Consider the following 19,371-nt stretch of genomic DNA (forward strand, 5'->3'; position numbering starts at 1 on the left):
AGAGAGAGAGAGAGAGAGGATGGTAGCATGTAACATGTTCGTTACACTTCCTTTTAAACTTTTTATCTTTCACTGTGTGTCTTAGAACCTATGAAACCATATCTCTTCATTCCCATTTCAAGATGAGAAACAGAGGTAGAAAAAAAGAGAAAAGAAAAGCTCTATTAGGAAACACAGCTTTCTCCAGCAAAGCTGCGAGTCAGTCTAAATCCTGAGTACGCTGCGTCACCTTTCATGAGAGCGTGAATTGCCACAGAAACCTGCTCTCAAAGCATTCTCCATGGACAGACACTTGAGGGCAGGGCCATGGACTCCTCATTGTGTTGCTTAACCTACCTACTAACATTAGGGTCCATGTTTCACAGATTAATAAAACCTGGGCAGGGAGAGAGTAGGTCATCAGACCCCCAGTGTTCCTTTAGTATCCTGGGGTCGGGGGTAATTCTAGGATCCCTCTTTGCTTCCCAAACCCTTGAACATAAAGCCACTTCTGTAAATAAGTGGATGTTATGTTTGCCTAAACCAAAGTACACACTCATATCCTTAATACTTTAACTCATCTCCAGATGACATATAGCATCTAATGTAATATAAATACTCTGCAAAATAGTTGCTACACTGCATCCCTTAGGGAATGATGACCAAGAAAGTCTATAAACATCCTATATGACTGAAATAGATTCCATCCAAGGTCGGTTAAATTCATGTGAATATATAACACAACACATAAAGGATCTGCCGTGCACACAGTGTAAATGAAGGGAAAGAGACTCGAACTCAGAAAACTTGGATCCAGAATACAATTAACTAGCATGCTCCCACACTGCAAATGCTCTGTCTAAAAGCTTGCCTATGATCCACCGAACATGACCACACCACTGTGTGTTTGTTCCTTGACCTTGCCCTCTGGCTGGTTCTCTGACAAATCCTTTTCATTTACACCCCAGATTTCCTAACTTTAATTTCATCTTGAGTTTGGTATTGCACACAGGTTTCTTATTCCACATTAATCACTTTGCAGAAGTTAAAAAATAGTTTCCTTTCGATTTTAAAGATTTTTTTTTTGGTTCTTTTTTTTTTTTTCAGAGCTGGGGACCGAACCCAGGGCCTTGCGCTTCCTAGGCAAGCGCTCTACCACTGAGCTAAATCCCCAGCCCTATGGGGTGAGGGCGGCAATGGGGGGAGGGTTGGGAGGGGAACACCCGTCAGGAAGGGGAGGGGGGAGGGGGATGTTTGCCCGGAAACCGGGAAAGGGAATAACACTTGAAATGTATATAAAAAATACTCAAGTTAATAAAAAAAAAAAAGAAAGAAAAAAAATAGTTTCCTAATCAATATTTTACTGTAAACATTTCTGCTTTTGTTTACTCTTTGTTTTTTTATGGAAATAAGTGAAACAGTGGTTTTTTCTAAGAAAATGATGCTTGGGTTGGGACAATGTATGAGACTTCACTTAGAATTCTAAGATTGGAAGTTGAGAATAGGACAGTTTGAAGAATAACAGCCAAGTTTTCACTTGCATAGTTTTGCTTCACTTTGCACCAAAATGTCAGGGTCTTAAAACAACCGGTGGTTCTCCTAACTACACTCTGAAAACTAGAGGCAACTTCCATTAGGAGAATGAATGACCTTGGGCTTAACTGATCAAGAGTTCAGCCTTCCTAGATGCTGCCTTAGCTTTCTGAACCCCCGATCTCTATTTTGGTTGTCTGCTCTGTGGAGCTGGTTTCTACCCATTTTCAGTGGCCCAAGATAGACATGGACACTTCCCATGAAGAGCTTGGCGTGAGCAGTCCTTTTCTCACCAGTTATCATGAGTGGCAAGTCTGTGTTGCTTCTGTGATGGCTGCTCTCGGTTGGCAACAGGACTACAGTAGGAATTGACTAAAATCCAAAAAACGAAGGGCACTCCTGTAAGGGATTTTTTGCTTAATTTGAAGTAGGTACATTCACTAATCCAGATCTTTGAGCGGGAAGACACACACCTTTAATCAGGATCTTCTAAATACACACCCCTACTCTGGGTCACACCTTCTGCTGGAAGCCTATACAAGGAGAGGGAAGAAGGAGGCGTTTGCTCTTTGACTACTTGCCAATTTCCTCACTGGCATTAGAGCCTACATCTTCAGGATTCTAGTGTATATGGAAAGGCCAGCTGAGACATCCAGCTTCTTGAACTAAGCAAGTACTGGATTCTCAAACTTTCACAGCCAGCCATTGTTAGAGTAGCTAGACTGCGGCCTGCAAGTCTTTTAAATAAATAGCGTGTGTGTGTGTGTGTGTGTGTGTGTGTGTGTGTGTGTGTGTGTGTGTGTGTGTGTATGTGTAAGAGAGAGAGAGAGAGAGAGAGAGAGAGAGAGAGATTCATTCTGTAAGTCCAATTGCTCCAGAGAATCCTGACAATACACTTGTTAAGTTCATAAATGAGTTAATTTCTTCTGTCAATACTTTTTTTTACAGTTTTAAATGCCCCCAGCTCTTTTTCTCTTTTCCTCTTTAAGTTCAAGGACAATTTTATTAGTGGTTTAAAGAAAAACACCCAGGGCAGACAACTGTAGGTCTCAGCAGCTTCCCAGAGGAAAATGGAGGAGAGAAGGGAAAAAAACAGCCATGCTGTTTAAGCCAGTGTGGAAGTCAGACCCATGGTGGGCAAGCAGCCATAAGTCCCCTAATCTGGAGCTGACCTGAATGCCCACTCCCTGAGGACTAATTTCACAGAACCAAAAACACTTCCAAAGGGAGAAAACAAACAACAGTCCTAACCATCCCTGATACCCATCAACAACAGCGCAAAGCATGGCATAGTCACCTAGGGGTGCAGTGGTAGCATGCACACCTTGGCAGTAACCAACAGCTCTGTAATTGAACTCAAGTTCCACTCAACAAGAGTGACATCACGTCTGGTACTGGGAACCTAGCCAACTACCCAGGGTTGGAGACGTCATGGATATTGGAAGAGAGCTTACGATCACTTTACTAAGCTGAGCCAACTTTTATCTCCTCTTCTAATTTCCCTCTCTCAATAGGTAACCCTAACTATCATTATAGAATTTGTTAAAGACCCTCAACTCTTTTCAAGCATGCGAGTTAATTTAATTCATTGGCTACTCCTGGATTTAAGAACAGGTGAACGAGTGGTGAGATTGACCCATATCCTCAAGAGTTCAAGTAGTCGCTCGCGTTCTAGTTCAACCTGAGTTAGGATGAACTGAGCTCAACTAGAATGATATTTTCATACATGTTAAATGGATATTGTATGAGATTAATTTGTACAACAGTCAGGGTTTGGACTTTTGAAAGTCTAAATTTAAGGCACATTTTCATTTCAATAATTTTATACTCTTAACTGTTAAATTCACTCCCAAAGAGGCTAAGGGTAAGTATAGTTCACCAGCAATTCTTCTACGTAGCTTTACAATGTCTTGGGTTTTTTTTTTAAGGCAGTGATATCTGGATAGACAGATTTCCCTTTGTCTCAGTATCCCCAGGACATCACCATCTGCAGTATTCATAGCATCATATGCTTGCTTTATCTAATTGAAGTTGTCATGTCCCTTGGAAAGTGGAGAGCATCTTCCGCTCTCTGTTTATGTCAGAGCTCACATTTACACATATTCTCTCAACCAAGGTGGAAAAGCTCCTCGAACTTTTCTTCCACTTAATCTTGAATTTTCATGAACTCTTCTATTAAGCAGGGTCCTTCAAGTGGTGGCTTAAGCCTCACAGCAACTCTTCCATGATTCTTGACACCACTTATCACCGTCAGTAAGCATTGAGCTTTTGCTTACTATGAAAAGACAAGGTGTGAGGCATCTCAGCTAGAGCGATGGACAAGATCCGCCCAGCTGCACCATCCTGGTGGAATGTAAAGCTGCAAGTAATCATGAAGACAGAGAGAATTGGTACGTATGGCATTTGTAAAGAAAATTAACAATAACAGGCAACTGGCAAGGAGGCTGATGGGTGACATGGCTCAAGAAAGATCTTTCTCAGTTGACATTGCACTTAGACCTGACTCAGGAAATGGACCCAATGATCAAAAGGACTGAAGAATGAATGTTCTTATTAGAGTAAAAACGGTAATTGAAAAGTCGGCCATAAACCAGTGGGAATTTCCAAGGAACAGGTAAACTTGAGTAGCATGAGGTGACCAGAGGATGGGGAAGCCTGAGTGACAGGAGGTGGCCAGAGGATGTTGAGCCCAGAAGCAGGAGCTGTGGTGAAAACATCCCCAACAGGGCCGAGTTCATCTAGTCTGAGCTTAGATTACCAAGTACACAATATGGCTGAAATCATAGGCAACACACAGTTAACAAGGAACAAAGATGGGATTTAAAAGGAATATTTTCTGACCAGAGGCTTTATAATGTTATATTTTGAATATAGGTATGTATTACATAGATATGTGCTAGCGAAATATTTTAAAATGCCAATAAAAGTCAGCATTTTCCTATTTCAAACATAAATGATGTCAAAATCCACAAGAATGCTCTCTATGGCTTCAGCTATAGACAATGAGCAAAAATTCATGGTGGCAGAATAATTTTTAAATTTCCCCCTAGAATAGCTTATAGATGGAGCTGGAGAGATGGCTCAGTGGTTAAGAGCCCCTACTGCTCTTCCAGAGGTCCTGAGTTCAATTCCTAGCAGCCACATTGTGGCTCACAACCATCTATAGTGGGATCTGATGCCCTCTTCTGGTGTGTCTGAAGATTTTATGCATTTACATTAAATAAATACATCTTTACAAAGTACCTTATAGATTGTTAAACATAACATTATAAGACACAGTAATAGGGGAACATTTTAGAAGAAGTGACAATATTACAAATTTGCTGAAATTTAAAATGGGAAAGTTCTTCAAACTCCTTCGCTCTAAATGAAAATTCCTAGAATTAGAATTTGCAATAGAATTACTGTGTGAAAACTTACAATGTCTTACACCTGAGTGCAATTCTTCAGGTACTCTCAAGTTGTGGTTTTTAAATTATTGCTTCAAATCCTGTCAATAGTTTATTTTATAGTCCTGAAAAAAAAACATCAGAAGTGAAGAGGTTTTTTACTTTAAATTTAGAGTTCTTAGATAGTTTTGAAATACTATTTCTTGACATCTTATCTATCCTCTATCACTAAATGTATATGAATATTTTGTCTTTAATGAAAAACTATTTTCAAAACAAACTCTATTCAACTAATATTCTAGTTTTGTAAAGTTCAGAAGTCCAATTGCAATATATAAATTGCATTACACTCATGGCACTTGGGGCAACGTCTGTATGCATTTGATGAGGTCATACCTATCCCTGACCAAGGCACGGGTGTATGGCCTCAGAAATGTAATCGCCTCATTCAGGCAGTCATTAACATACAGATAGGGATCTATTGTTCCAGCGAAGCAGTACAGTTCTCATGAAGAACACAAGTGAAATCACCTTGACACAGAATCATAGATAAGTTATTTTAGTGAAAAGATAATTTTTATTATGTATTAATAACTAAAATACAGATTAGTCTGTATCTCACAGAATGACAACTTTTGATTGAGTAACAACATTGTCTTGTTATTGATGTTACTGCTGCTTTGTATCTCTTAAACAGCTGAAGTTATCCACATGATCTACGTGGAATTCTTTATTTGTATTCAACTAAAGACAACACAGTCTTGAAACTTCTAGACACTGCTTTCCAATTCTTGACGCAATAAAATATAGTAAGATGAAGCAAAAATTGTCATATCAAAATTGGACATTGCAACCCAACAGGAGGAAAAGAGTCCCAAGACTAGGCAAAGGAGTCACAGACCCACTTGTTCTTCCTCTCAGGAGTCCCATGAAATACTAATTAATAGCTATGATATATACACAGAGGACCTGGTGTAGACCCATGTAGGGCCTGTGCTTACTGCTTTAGGCTCTGTGAGCTCATATGTGCCTTGCTTAGTTGACTCAGGGCCTGGTTCTCCTGGTGTCCTCTGCCCCCTATGATTCTTATACTCTTTCTGCTTCCTCTTCTGCAGAATTTCCTAAGTTCTGAGGGAAGGGATTTGATGGAGTTCTCCAATTTAGTCTCAGACTCTCTCTCTCTCTCTCTCTCTCTCTCTCTCTCTCTCTCTCTCTCTCTCCATAATGTCCACCAGCGGGTCTCTGCATCTCTTATGCTGCCAGAGGAAATCTCTTTGACAATAACTGGATAAGGCATTCAGCAGAAGATCATTAAGAATAATTTTATTGATTTTTTTTAAAACCAGGAGTGTTTGGGTATACCCTAGGTCTCTGGACAATCTGGTTTCTGGTTCTTGATTACTCAAGCAATGTAGGGTATGGGTTTCTTCTCATGGGGAAGTCCGTAGGTCAAATCAAACATTGATTGGCTACAAGTTCTGGGTCACCATTGTCCTAGCATGTTTTGCAAGCATGACAGATTGTAGGTTTTATGGCTATGACAGAATGTTTTATGGCTGGGTTGGTTTCCATGTTTCTCTCTTGGCCATTTGCAGTGTAGTTTCTTGCACCAAAGAGACAAGAATGTGGAAAGGAAGATACATCTAGGTACCAGCTTGACTTCTCCGTGTTCAGTGCATTTTGTGGTTATTGTCCTTGGCAATGGAACCTCACCAACAGTTTGTGGAGAAGAACCCTTTGTATTAGCATCAGTCAGGGTTGTTTGCAGATTTCCATGGAACTCCCTTGGCCAACATCCCAATCAAATGCAATCCAGTCTTGCCATTGGAAGCCTTACATGGTGACAAGAAATGGCCAATTAAGAAGACTCCATAGTCCCATTATGAGGAGACCTCATTAGGATGATCTACATATAGTCCAGGAAGTTTCCACTACACTAGGATTCCACACCACCCCTAAAGTGCCCCTCAATTACAGGCATCTTACCGTGTATCTTCTTCCTCCATTCCAACCCCCAACCTGATCCCTCCTACTCCTGTCTCACCTGCCTACATTCCACCCATAAAATCTATTCTAGTTCCTTTTTCCAGGGAGATATATTCCTCCTACACCCCTCTACTCTTTGCAACCTCTCTAGGTCTACAGATTATAGCTTGGTTATTATTTACTTAATGGCTAATATCCACTTACAAGTAAATAAATATCATATTTGTTTCCCTGGGCTACCTTACTCGGGATGATTTCGTCTTTCTAATTCCATTATTTTACCTACAAATTTCATGGTGTCGTTTTTCTCAAACCTGAGTAATACTCCATTGTGTAAATGTACCATTTTCTTTATTCATTCTTTTGTTGAGGAACATCTACAGAACGTTTCCACTTTCTGGCTATTATGAATAAAATCACAATGAACATTATTGAGCAAGTGTTCTTGTGATAGGATGTAGCATCCTTTGAGTATACATCCAAGAGTGGCATAGTTATGACTTGAAGTAATTAATTCCCAACTCCCTGAGGAACTGCAATATTGGTTTCCACAGTGGCTGTACAAGTTTGCTCTCCCACCAGCAGTAGAGTGTTCACCTTGCTCTACATCCTCACATGAGCTGTCACTCGTGTTTTTGATCTTAGCCATTCTAACAGTTATAAGGTAGACTCTAAACATAGTTTTAATCTGTATTTCTCTGATGGCTAAGAATGTCAAACATTTCTTTAAGTGTTCCTGAGCCATTTGAGAGTCCTCTAGATAATTCTTCCTTAATCAAAACTTATCAAAACTTTATCATAAAGGACTTGCAAAAACAAAGTCATGTGGGGAAATTAACCAGATCTAAAGTCTGTCCATTTCCATAAACTGCTACACAGTTAGAGTAGCCATGTGTATGAACTGCTATACAGAGTAGCCATGTGAATGAACTGCTACACAGTTACAATAGCCATGTGAAGCTGGGGAGCTTTATCTCTAGGCCTATAGCTTCGCATCACATATACTTTATGCACTTATCTATAAGTATATTATCACCAAAGGCCATGAAAAACCAATGACAGAGATCAAACTAAATCTTCTTTCATGACACATGTCCATGACCTACATTATTACCTTCTGCATTGCCTAGTATTTACTTTCCTTCTTCTCTTTTCTGCTTGCTAGTCTGTAACAATACATATACTTTTATGCACACCCACATGTTATTCTGTAACATTTTTATATACATATTTATATATACACACATGCTATTTTGTAACAATACATATATTTTACACACAGAGAGAAAGAAAAGAGAGAGAGAGAGAGAGAGAGAGAGAGAGAGAGAGAGAGAGAGAGAGAGAGATCTGTGCTCTGCATATAAAGAAGAAGGTACAGGATTTTGTGATTCAAATTTTTTATTGGATTTTTTATTTACATTTAAAATGTTATCCCCTTTCCCAGTTTCCCATCCATAACCCCCATATCCCATCCCCCTCCCCCTTCTTCTATGAGGGTGTTTCCCTACCCAATCCCCCACCCCTTCCTGCCTCCCCACTCTGACATTCCCCGAAATTGGGGGGAGGGTCCAGCCTTGGCAGGACCAAAGACTTCTCCTCCCATTGGTGCCCAACAAGGCCATCCTCAGCTACATATGCAGCTGTATGTATATAGGTCTGTCCATGTGTACTCTTTGGATGGTGATTCAGTCCCTGGCAGCTCTGGTTGGTTGGTATTGTTGTTCTTATGGGGTTGCAAGCCCATTCAGCTGAAGGTGCAGTTTTTATGTGACCCCACTTAATACTATACATTCTAAGTCTATCCATTTTCCCGCAACTCCTTTGAGACACCATCTAACCCTAGTCAGATGACTATCATCAAGAAATCTGACAACAAATGATAGAGAGAGAAGAACATCTATTCACTGCTGGTAGAAGTGCAAATTAATGCAAGCCATTGTGAAAACCAGTCTGGAGATTCTTCAAACCATAAAAAAATAGAACTTCCATTTGACTCACCCATTTCACACTCAAAGAACTTTATTACCTACCATAGAGATATTTGCACCATCATGTTTATTGCTGCTTTATTCATTACAGTAGGAAAATTGTACCAATCTAGATGTCTAACAGCAGATGGATGGGCAATGAAAATATGGTACATATATAAAGTGGAATACTATGCAGCTCCTAAAATACAACTTTCTTTCAATTGGTGAGTACAGTCATATACTCTCCAGGTGTCTTGTTCACCTATTTTGTTTTTATTTTTTTTTCAAAAGAAGTTGCTGTGTGCCCTCTCTATACTGTGTTCTTGGGTTAAAAATGAATTCCTTAGTCAAGGGAGGAATAGCCCTATGAACATCTTGTTAGTGGAACAGAATTACTCACAGTCATTAAAATATTAGGTTAGCATCATATTCTACAGCAAATGGAGTAATTGTTATTTAGATGTTACTTCTTGGTCTTGACCACCCAAGCGAAGTGGTGGTAACTGGGTGCTTTTTTTTACTCAAACCATGTTGTGGTTTGCCCTGGAGTTATCTGTATTTTGATGCTAATTCTGCTGCCTCAAGGACAGCTGCCTAGTCACTACTCAGGACTCACATGACTTCACCAGAACCTTCTCCCCATTTAATTTGTAAAATACAGGTGTGGGCAGGTACAGGATAGAAGGAGGCCTGTCATTGGATGAGAAAGCGGGAGAAAAGTTTGAAGGAAGAGGAGGAGACTGGAATGGAAAGAGGGATAGACAGAGGGGAGAGAGAGGAGCCAGTAGACAACAAGGAAGGTGATGTTAAGATTCCACTCTGTATTTACAGGTTGTTATTAATGTTCTTAAGGGATGGATGTGGACTGGACTTTGTATGTTTAGGTGGGCAATTATATCTTATCAATTGGGTCAAAGGTTATTGTGTTGTGTGTTCTTTCATGTAGCGATTTAAGTGTAAGAAAGTGTGCAGCGGCTGGAGAGTCTGGGCCGCCACAGAATTGGGATGTGTGTTTCTGGAATGGAAACCTGCCTTGGGAACTAGATAGGTAGAGAGATTGCTGCCAGCCTCAGTGTGATAGGGGATGGAGCAAAGCAGGTGAGAGGCTTTTCTGATGGAGTCGTAAGATGTCTAGCAGACCAGACCTAGTGGAGGATAAAAGACAGCCTTTTACTTTTTATATTTTTACAACAACAGATGGCGAAACAATGTGATGGGCAAGAATCCACTAGTACTCCTAAGAGTTGAGAGAAAGTTTTATTTTCTAAGAGGAGACCAGCGCCATGTTAAGTCACATGATGTCTCAAGTGCGGGAACTTTTAAACAAACACAAAAGCAAACTGTGCTTGCAGGCTGTAGGTCCCCTGCTGTGTGATAAGTAATGGCAGATCATAGAGTTAGAGACTAAAAGCTTCTTTTTAAAGAAACTTGTTTAGAAAGTCTTTCAGGATACTCATATTCCTTCTAACGTGGGCTCCACGGGAATTTTTGGTTGAAGTCCTAGTTAGACAAGCTACTTGTTAATGACAGGTTAATGACACATATTATTAGTAGGCGATTTAAGTTTGTTTTTAAGGAGAGAGTACAGAGATTACTCGAATCAGGTGGGGATTTTCACCCATGGTTCAGAACTTAAGGAAAAGTAGTCACTGACTCCAAATAGAGGGTTGTGATAAATGTCTGTAACACCAGGCAGAATGAATACAGACATACATTATAGAAGTTATTAAGGTTAAATAAAAATCTGTGGCTCTGGGTAGAGAGCTTAACAGATGGATATGTTTTGGGCTAAAGTCCTAATTTTTTAAGTTGCTTATTGGTGTTAATTGATAGAAGGGACAGCGAGAGTAGCCCGTGGACAACATGGCAGGTGACGTTAAGATTCCGCTCTGTGTATTTACAGGTTGTTATTAATGTTCTTAAGGGATGGATGGTACTGGGCTTTGTATGTTAGGTGGGCAATTATATCTCATCAATTGGGTCAAACGTTATTGTGTTGTGTGTTCTTTCATGTGTAGATTTAAGTGTAATGGAGTGTGGGGCGGCTGGTCTGGGCCACCACAGAGTTGGGATGTGTGTTTCTGGCATGGAAACCTGCCTTGGGAATTGGATAGGTAGAGAGATTGCTACCAGGCTCAGAGAGAGGCCTTTGGCAGTGTGATTTGGGATGGGGCAGAGTGGGTTAGAGGCTTTTTGACTGAGAATTAAGATATCCAGCAGACATCTTGGGGCACTGGTGGTGGTGCTACATGCCTTTGATCCCATCACTCAGGAAGCAGAGGCAGGTGGCAAGGCCAGCCTGGTCTACAGAGTGAGCTCCAAGACAGCCAGGAATGCTACACAAAGTAACCCTTTCTTGAGACATCAAAATAATAATGTTATTAATAGTATTATTATTAAGAAATCTGGAGGTAATATTTTTACTAAGAATAATTGAAAGTTGTCTTAATTTATTGGGAGAGTTAAGAGCCTATTGAGTAAACAATTGAATAAATGAGTAGATCTAGGTTAGATTCAAAATCACCATGCATAAATTTTGTTTTACTTTCTACAGAGAAGACCCTAGGGCCAGGGATGAACTTTGAAGCCATCTGAGAGTCTTCATCTCTACAGTGATGCATCTTTTTTTCCCCTCTGTTTTCTTTTTTCCCTTTCTTTCCTTCTGACCAGTGTGGCTCTCTGTATACTGTCTCTTTTGTTGATGGATGAGAGCTACACTCTCTGTGGGTATTAGAATGAGTATGAAGAATGCAGTTAGGAATTGCACTGGTCTAGGAAATGGTAATAGTAGATTCTCTTCTAGTGCTGTGGTCTCACTAGCTATGGGGAGTTAACTAGGTCTACATTGCCTGGCATGGATCCCCTCCTACTGAGTGGGCCTTAAGTCCTTAGACAGTTTTGGTTACTCTAAGATAGAAGTGCCACTAAGATACCTTTGGGGTTATCTTCCTCCTGAAGGTCATTGTGTTTTATAAGTATTACAGATGCTAAGACTTTATTCCTCAGCAGATTGCATAGCAATTTCCAATACAATGAATGCTAGTCCTAAGGGAGGCAGCATCCAGGTCAGCATCAACTCAATTCTTCCAATGTCCTGTATCTGAAATATGGTGTCTTCCAATTCTGGGAAGCAGCCAAGGGTAACAGCAATAGCCTATATTGTTTGGGAAGCTCTTGGGGTCTCCTGATCAATAACTCAACAAGAAGTTTCTCATGCCTGAAACTGTGGATTTTGTTGGAAAGACTATGGTTCTTTGTGGGAAGCACTATTCTCCTAAATAGTATAACTTCATGGATATATAGGTACAGATACAGATATAGATATAATCATGATATTTATGTATGAAATAAATACCATACATATGATATATATATTGATATATATATACACACACACACATATATATATATATATGGAGAGAGAGGCATGGTATAAGTACATTTATGCATATTTATACACATATACTTTGTGATATATATATATATAATATAGTATAGCATACTCATACCCATACATGTATATTTATTACATTATATATATCTATATATGTGTATCTACACATGTATGTATACATATATAATGTAATTTTAGATAAATATAAAATGTTTTCCTATGACTTTTTCAAACATTGTTATTCATCCTTCTTCCTTCCTCCCTTCATATCCCTCTTCCCTTTTCCATTTAATACCTTCCCATTTTTCTGATTTTGCCCCTTCAAACCTGTGTGCCCAGACATTCCCTTCTCTAGAACTCCTTCCCTCTCCCCATCCCAGCACTGGTCCCTTTTCACTTTGCTGGTTTCTGTGTTCACTCAAAACTGTATACTTACACCTGAAGATCTGGAGTAGGAACCAGGATTAAAAGAGAGCACACGCTGATGGTCTCTCTGTTACCTTTCACTGTAGCATTCTCTAGTTCTATCCACTTGCCTGAAAAGTTCATGATTTCCTTTTTCCTTATAGCTGAATAGACACCGCATGTCCACTATCCACTCATCAGTTGAAGGATATTGAGGCTGTTTCTATTATGTGTTGGTACAGCAGCAATGGACACAGCTGAGCCAACATCTGTGGAATAGGATATTGAATCCTATGTGTGTACTAGGAGTAGTGTGTGTTGTAGCTGAGATATCTACAACCTGATCCCTGTTGAAGGCTCAGGAAATATCTTGGAAGAGAGACTTGGAATACCAGGATGATTCCTAAGAGACTGTCCTCTAAATAGAACATGGGAGTTGTATCTATGAAAATATCAACAATATGGTAGTCTAAACAAGACCTACATAATTGCCGCACCAGGAAACATGTCAGTGCAGATGAAGAATGATAGGCATCTAATGACTAAGAGGGGAAGAAAATAGTCCTTTCCAGGGGAGAGTTTCCTCAATTGTTTACCTAGTGACAAATAGTCAGACCAAGTGAGCAGCGCTAAATGGACTCCGCAAGTTGTATTTTTATATTTACATGTATGCATAAGTAACAATAATATGTAAGGAAAAATAGAGATAAACATGATCACAGAAGGAGGACTTGGGAGAAAAGCAATGAGGGACAGAGGAAGGAGAGGCAGGTGGTGATAATAAGGGATTGAAGATGGTCAAAGTACATTATAATACATTTATGAAATACCATAATGAAACCCATTATGGTGTATACATGTTAATAAAATATGATGCCTTCAATATTTCTTCCTGTGTCTTTTTTTCTAAAGATGCTGTTGGAACAAATTTGTCTGGTGTCATCCCAGAGTGTGATCTCTTCTGTCACTGGCTATATTATGCAACAATCTTAAGATACTTAAAGCAATCAGACAGGTTAAGCTTAGATTCAGACACAGAGAACTGTATTTCGGGGCCAGAAAATAATGCATGCATTTATTATTATTTATTATTATTATTATTTATTATTTATTATTATTGCCAGATGACTTTATAAATCTTCTCACCGCAGCATTATTCAAATGATCTCTAAGCTGGAAATATTCCATCATATACTCCTCAACAGGAGAATAAACATATCAACAGTAATCTATCTATACAATGGAGTAATAGCCACAAAACAGTAAACCAGTGGAAACATCAGTCCATTAAAAAATATGGAAAATCACCCTAGCCTACAGAGGGGACAAAGAAAGAGCCAAATAGGATTTTATTAGTGTGAAGTCTCCATTTTAACTTTTATTACAATTGTTAGAACTGAGTTTTGCCTTTGAGCCTCAGAACACAAAATTATTTATGATTTTTCCCAAGAATCCAAACCTTTCCTGGTGTTCAGCAAAAGAATTAAATATAGTACATACAGTGAATGCTGTAGGCTATGAAAGCTTAATTTTCTCAAGAAATCCTAGATGAGAATGCTCATTATATTACACTTAGATGGGAATGATTTTACAGATACAATCGCATCAAACCAACGGTGGCTGTCTCAAGAGGGAATTGGATAACACACTTTTCACAGGACTTATGGCACAACTGGAATGATGTCACCATGTGAGTGTAAACACATAAATTTCCCTTCAACTGTGGTAGTGAGATATAGAACAAGAGAAGAAGCCAGAGACAATAAATCAATACTTCAGTGTAGCTGCACATTAGCCGTGATGAGCAAGACTGTGATTTAACAGAAAATGGTCATGCTCTGAGGCCATCTCCCAGCTGACACTAGATCTCTTCAAATCAGCGACTGGGATAAAGCAACACTCTTCAGGGGCTGAAACATGCAAACATCTCCAGAGAAGCTTTCAGAGCAGATGATTTCTTTCCCTTTTTTAAAAGATTTATTTATTTACTTTATGTATGTGAATACAATGTCACTCTCCTCAGACACACCAGAAGAGGGCATCAGATCCCATTACAGATGGTTGTGAGCCACCATGCGGTTGCTGGGAATTGAACTCAGGACCTCTGGAAGAGCAGTCAGTGTGCTCTTAACCGCTGAGCCATCTCTCCAGTCCCAGCATATGATTTCTTAAGAAAGTTCCCTGAGCTGTACAGCTTACCCACCGTGTTTCCAGGAGACTGAGTCAGGAGGATCATCTGAACCCAAGAACTTGAGGCTAGTCCAGTCAACAGAGTGGGATCTGGTCTCTAATCAAAACCATTCTTTGGTCACCTCAGAAAAGGCGCTCACAGTGGCATCCCACTCAGTACTGAAGTGCACTTGATTTCTTCATGTGCCCAGTAGAGCTGTGGTCATCACATGCAGGCTATCAGTGTTGCGTCATGGATGGGGCTCCTAGGGCCCATCCTCTTTCTGAGGGGTTATTGGCAGTAATGGTTGCTAGGGAAGAGATGTCATATGTTTCAGTGATGTCACCACTGTTAAGTTGCTATGCTACAATAAGCAATATCCCACCAAGGTCCTTGCCAACTATTCTAATTAAACTCAGTGGGTCACACATAAGAAGTCAACAAGAGAGAAACAGTTTGGGAAGAAGGTGGTTTTAAGCAGGTGAAAGGGGGGAAAGAAGGAAAGGAGGGGGAGGGGAAAGTAACAAAAAAACTATTAAATACTAATATGAAACTGTCAAACATTTAAAAGTGGGAAAAACCCTGGTTATAGGAAAGGAAATAACATACAGTAAAACTAGAAGAATAACAATCACGTGTCGTTGAAACTCAATGACACGTTTTCCCTGTTTACAGTATACATGCTCAGAAAACAGTAAACTAATTATTTAACAACAACATTAAAAGGTTTTTTCATTAGCCTTCTCATCTTCGATGGTTTGCAAACTACCCGAAGCAGTGAGTGTTGGAGAACATCACCTTTGGCAAGAGAGGCACCAGACTTCACAAGGCTGGGTGGCAGGAATCAGGTGGCGCTGGCAGATAAATTTTTTTTCTGCAGCCCTGTCAGGTCACCCCTGCTACTCTGAGCTTCTGCAGCCTTAAGTGGCTTTGTTCTGCTTCGCTCAGGAATTTTCTTTTTAAGCTACTGTTTTCATTTTATAACTTTGTCCTAAGGAAAATAATATGTTGGATTATTTTGAGTCAGGCATCCAGTATAATACACATTCACCGGGAGACGGGTAAGGGAGCTATCTTTTTCATTTCTTTTATTGGATATTTTCATTATTTACATTTCAAATGTTATCCCTGTCCCAGTTTCCCCTACAGAAACCCCCTATCCCTCCCCCACTGCCCCTGCTTCCATGAGGGTGCTCCCCCACCCACCCATCCACTCCCTCCCACCTCCCTCCCTATCCTGGCATTCCCCTACACTGGGGAGCTGAAGGGTTTTGCCACCCCATAGAAAGAACAACAATATCAACCAGCCAGGCCCCCAGAGCTCCCAGGGACCAAAGCCCAACCAAAGAGTACACTTGGAGGGAGCCATGGATCCAGTCCCTGGCGAAGGAGATGCTGGCCTTGTCCACATCAATGGAAGGAGAGGAATGGGGGTTGTCTATCAGCACTTCCCACAGCCAGTCTGTGGGGACTGGAAGGGGTTGGGGGCACACCCACTGAGAAGGCAGGAAAGGATGGACAGAGGGCAACAATTGGCGGGAAATAGCTGTACTTTCCATTATAGTTACCACATGGGAAGCATTATCCTCCCAGAATCCGGCTCTTTAGGGACTAATTCACACAGTAGGTCCTTTATTTTTAGTTATGTCCATAAAAGCCTCTCCTGGGTTATCTATTTTGAAAATGTTCACAGCACAAATTGAAGGATGGGCTCAGAAAAGGGAGTCCAATCAGACTGACTCTGTGTGTGTGTGTGTGTGTGTGTGTGTGTGTGTGTGTGTGTGTGTGTGTGAGAGAGAGAGAGAGAGAGAGAGAGAGAGAGAGAGAGAGAGAGAGAGAGAGAGAATATAATTGTAACTCTGGGGTAAGAGAAAAATGTGTACGTGAAAGCCCTGTTTCTATTGTTTTTGTTTGTTTGTTTGTTTGTTTGTCCCAGAATCTCTCCTCCTAAGCAATGCTCATGTCTGAGGCTGAGGCTTTCCCTGAGTGTTTTGAAAATCAGAGATGGAAATTTTATGTGGACAGCACTGGCTGCAAGCCAATGCCTGCTAGTTGTAAGCAGGGGGAGGGCGTTACTTAAAACCACAACTGAATGCAGCAATGTCTGCCCTTTCCATGGAGAAGACAGAGGTAGGAAGGGAAGTGATTAGTGTATGGGGGGGAATAAATCTCATCAAAGCCCCCTTTTCCATATAAGATGAAATGGAAGGGAAGTGAGGGTAAGGTTCAGGCTCAGGTGGCCTGTGGCTTAGCAGGATGGATGGATGGGTTTTTGAATGCACAGAAAGAATCTTTCTACTGGGTGCACGTATGCAGGGGCAACAGTTAACTGGTTTGCTTTCACAGGAATTAGGAAGAAAACTAATAGGAAGAAACAAGGAAAGAGGAAAAGTCTGGAACACAGAAAAGTGTTCATAGCACATTTCCAAGTGGGGTTTCCACCTTTGCGTTTTAAGGGTCTTATTTTCTATAATATAAATCCAATCTTTGCTATAAGCAGTACTCTCTGCAACACAAACTCTCTCTCTCTCTCTCTCTCTCTCACACACACACACACTACACACACACACACTACACACACATGTGTGTGTGTGTGTGTAGTGTGTGTGTGTGTGTGTGTGTGTGTGTGTGTGTATGTGTTAATTTACTTCATGTAGACAATGTGTAATAACCTGTAGCAGTGAATTAGGTGAATTGGTTAAACCAATTTGTCTCCTGGGTGTGCTTCTGGGACACTCCCTTCCCAGAGGGCTGCTTTCCCTTCCAACTACACTGTTGGATGATTTTTTTCTTTCTTTAAATTGGCTATTTTATGTATTTACATTTCAAATGATATACCCTTTCCGGGTTTCCCCTCTGGAAATCTCCTATCCCATCCTCCTCCCTCTGCTTTATGAGGGTGCTCCCATACCCACCAACCCACTCCCGCTTACCCACCTTGGGATTCATCTACACTGGGGCATCAAGCCTTCATAGAACCAAGGGCCTCTCCTCCCATTGATGCCCAACAAGGCCATACGCTGCTCTATATGCAGCTGAAGCCATGGGTCCCTCCATGTGTACTCTTTGGTTGGTGGTTTAGTCCCTGGGAGCTCTGGGGGGTCTGGTTGGCTGATTGTTGTTCTTCCTATGGGTTGCAAACCCCCTCAGCTCCTTCAGGCCTTTCTCTAATTCCTCCATTGGGGATCACATGCTCAGTCTAATGATTGGCTGCAAGTATCCACCTCTGTATTTGTCAGGCTCTGGTAGAGCCTCTCAGGCAACAGCTACAATGGGCTCCTGTCAGCATGCACTTCTTGTCACCCACAATAGTATCTGGGTTTAGTTTCTGTCTGTGGGATAGATGCCCAGGTGGGGCAGTCTCTGGATGGCCTTTCCTTCAGTCTCTGCTCCACACTTTGGCTCCATATTTCCTCCTTTGAGAATTTTGTTCTCGCTTTTCAGTAGGACTGAAGCATCCATGCTTTGGTCATCCTTCTTCTTGAGGTTTATGAGTCCTATGAATTGTTTCTTGGGTAATCTGAGCCTTGGGACTAATATCTATTTATCAGTGAGTACATGCTATGTGGGTTCTTTGTGACTGGGTTACCTCACTCAGGATGATATTTTCTAGTTCCATCCATTTGTTTCATGAAGTCATTGTTTTTGATAGCTGAGTAGTACTCCATTGTGTATATTACCACATTCTCTGTATCCATTCCTCTGTTGAAGGACATCTGTGTTCTTTCCAGCTTCTGGCTATTGTAAATAAGGCTGCTGTGAACATAGTGGAGCACGTGTCCTTGTGATATGTTGGAGCATCTTTTGGGTATATGCCCAGGAGTATATGCTGGATCTGCAGGTAGTACTATGTCCTATTTTCTGAGTAACCTTCAGACTGATTTCCAGAGTGGTTGTACCAGTTTGCAATCCCATCAATAATGGAGGAGTGTTCCTCTTTCTCCACATCTTCACCAGCATCTGTTGTTACCTGAGTTTTTGATCTTAGCCATTCTGACTGGTGTGAAGTGGAATCTCAGGGTTGTTTTGATTTGAGTTTTCCCTGATGACTAAGGATGTTGAACATTTTTTAGTTGGTTCTCAGCCTTTCGATATTCCTCAGGTGAGAATTCTTTGTTTAGCTCTGTACCCAATTTTTAATCGGGTTATTTGGTTCTCTGGAGTCTAACTTCTTGAATTCTTTGCATATATTGGACATTAGCCCTCTATTGAATGTGGGATGTGAAAAGATCCTTTCCCAATCTTCTGGTTGCTGTTTTGTCCTATTGACAGCATCCTTTGCCTTATAGAAGAAGCTTTGCAATTTTATGAGGTCCTATTTGTCAATTGTTGATCTTAGAGCATAAGCTATTGGTGTTCTGTTCAGTAAATTTTCTCCTCTGCCCATGTATTTGAGGCTCTTCCCCACTTTCTCTTCTATTAGTTTCTGTGTATCTAGTTTTATGTGGAGGTCCTTGATCCACTTGGACTTGAGTTTGTACAGGAGATAAGAATTGATCAATTTGCATTTTTCTGCATGCTGACCTCTAGCTGAACCAGTGCCAT

General features: G+C 40.6%; 1 long non-coding RNA gene across 1 annotated transcript; it reads right to left on the reverse strand.

Annotated features, from left to right (window-relative positions):
* Window positions 1–1,967: 1,967 nt before the first annotated feature.
* LOC102549443 (uncharacterized) lies at window positions 1,968–15,134 on the reverse strand. Its single transcript, XR_015642848.1, has 3 exons — window positions 14,860–15,134; window positions 4,933–5,026; window positions 1,968–3,871 (listed from the first exon to the last, which is right to left on the reverse strand). It is a non-coding gene; the product is annotated as an uncharacterized LOC102549443 (long non-coding RNA).
* Window positions 15,135–19,371: the final 4,237 nt, after the last annotated feature.

This window comes from Rattus norvegicus, chromosome 18, assembly GCF_021556685.1.
Source record: "Rattus norvegicus strain SHRSP/BbbUtx chromosome 18, alternate assembly SHRSP_T2T, whole genome shotgun sequence".
NCBI classification, from domain to species: Eukaryota; Metazoa; Chordata; class Mammalia; order Rodentia; family Muridae; genus Rattus; species Rattus norvegicus.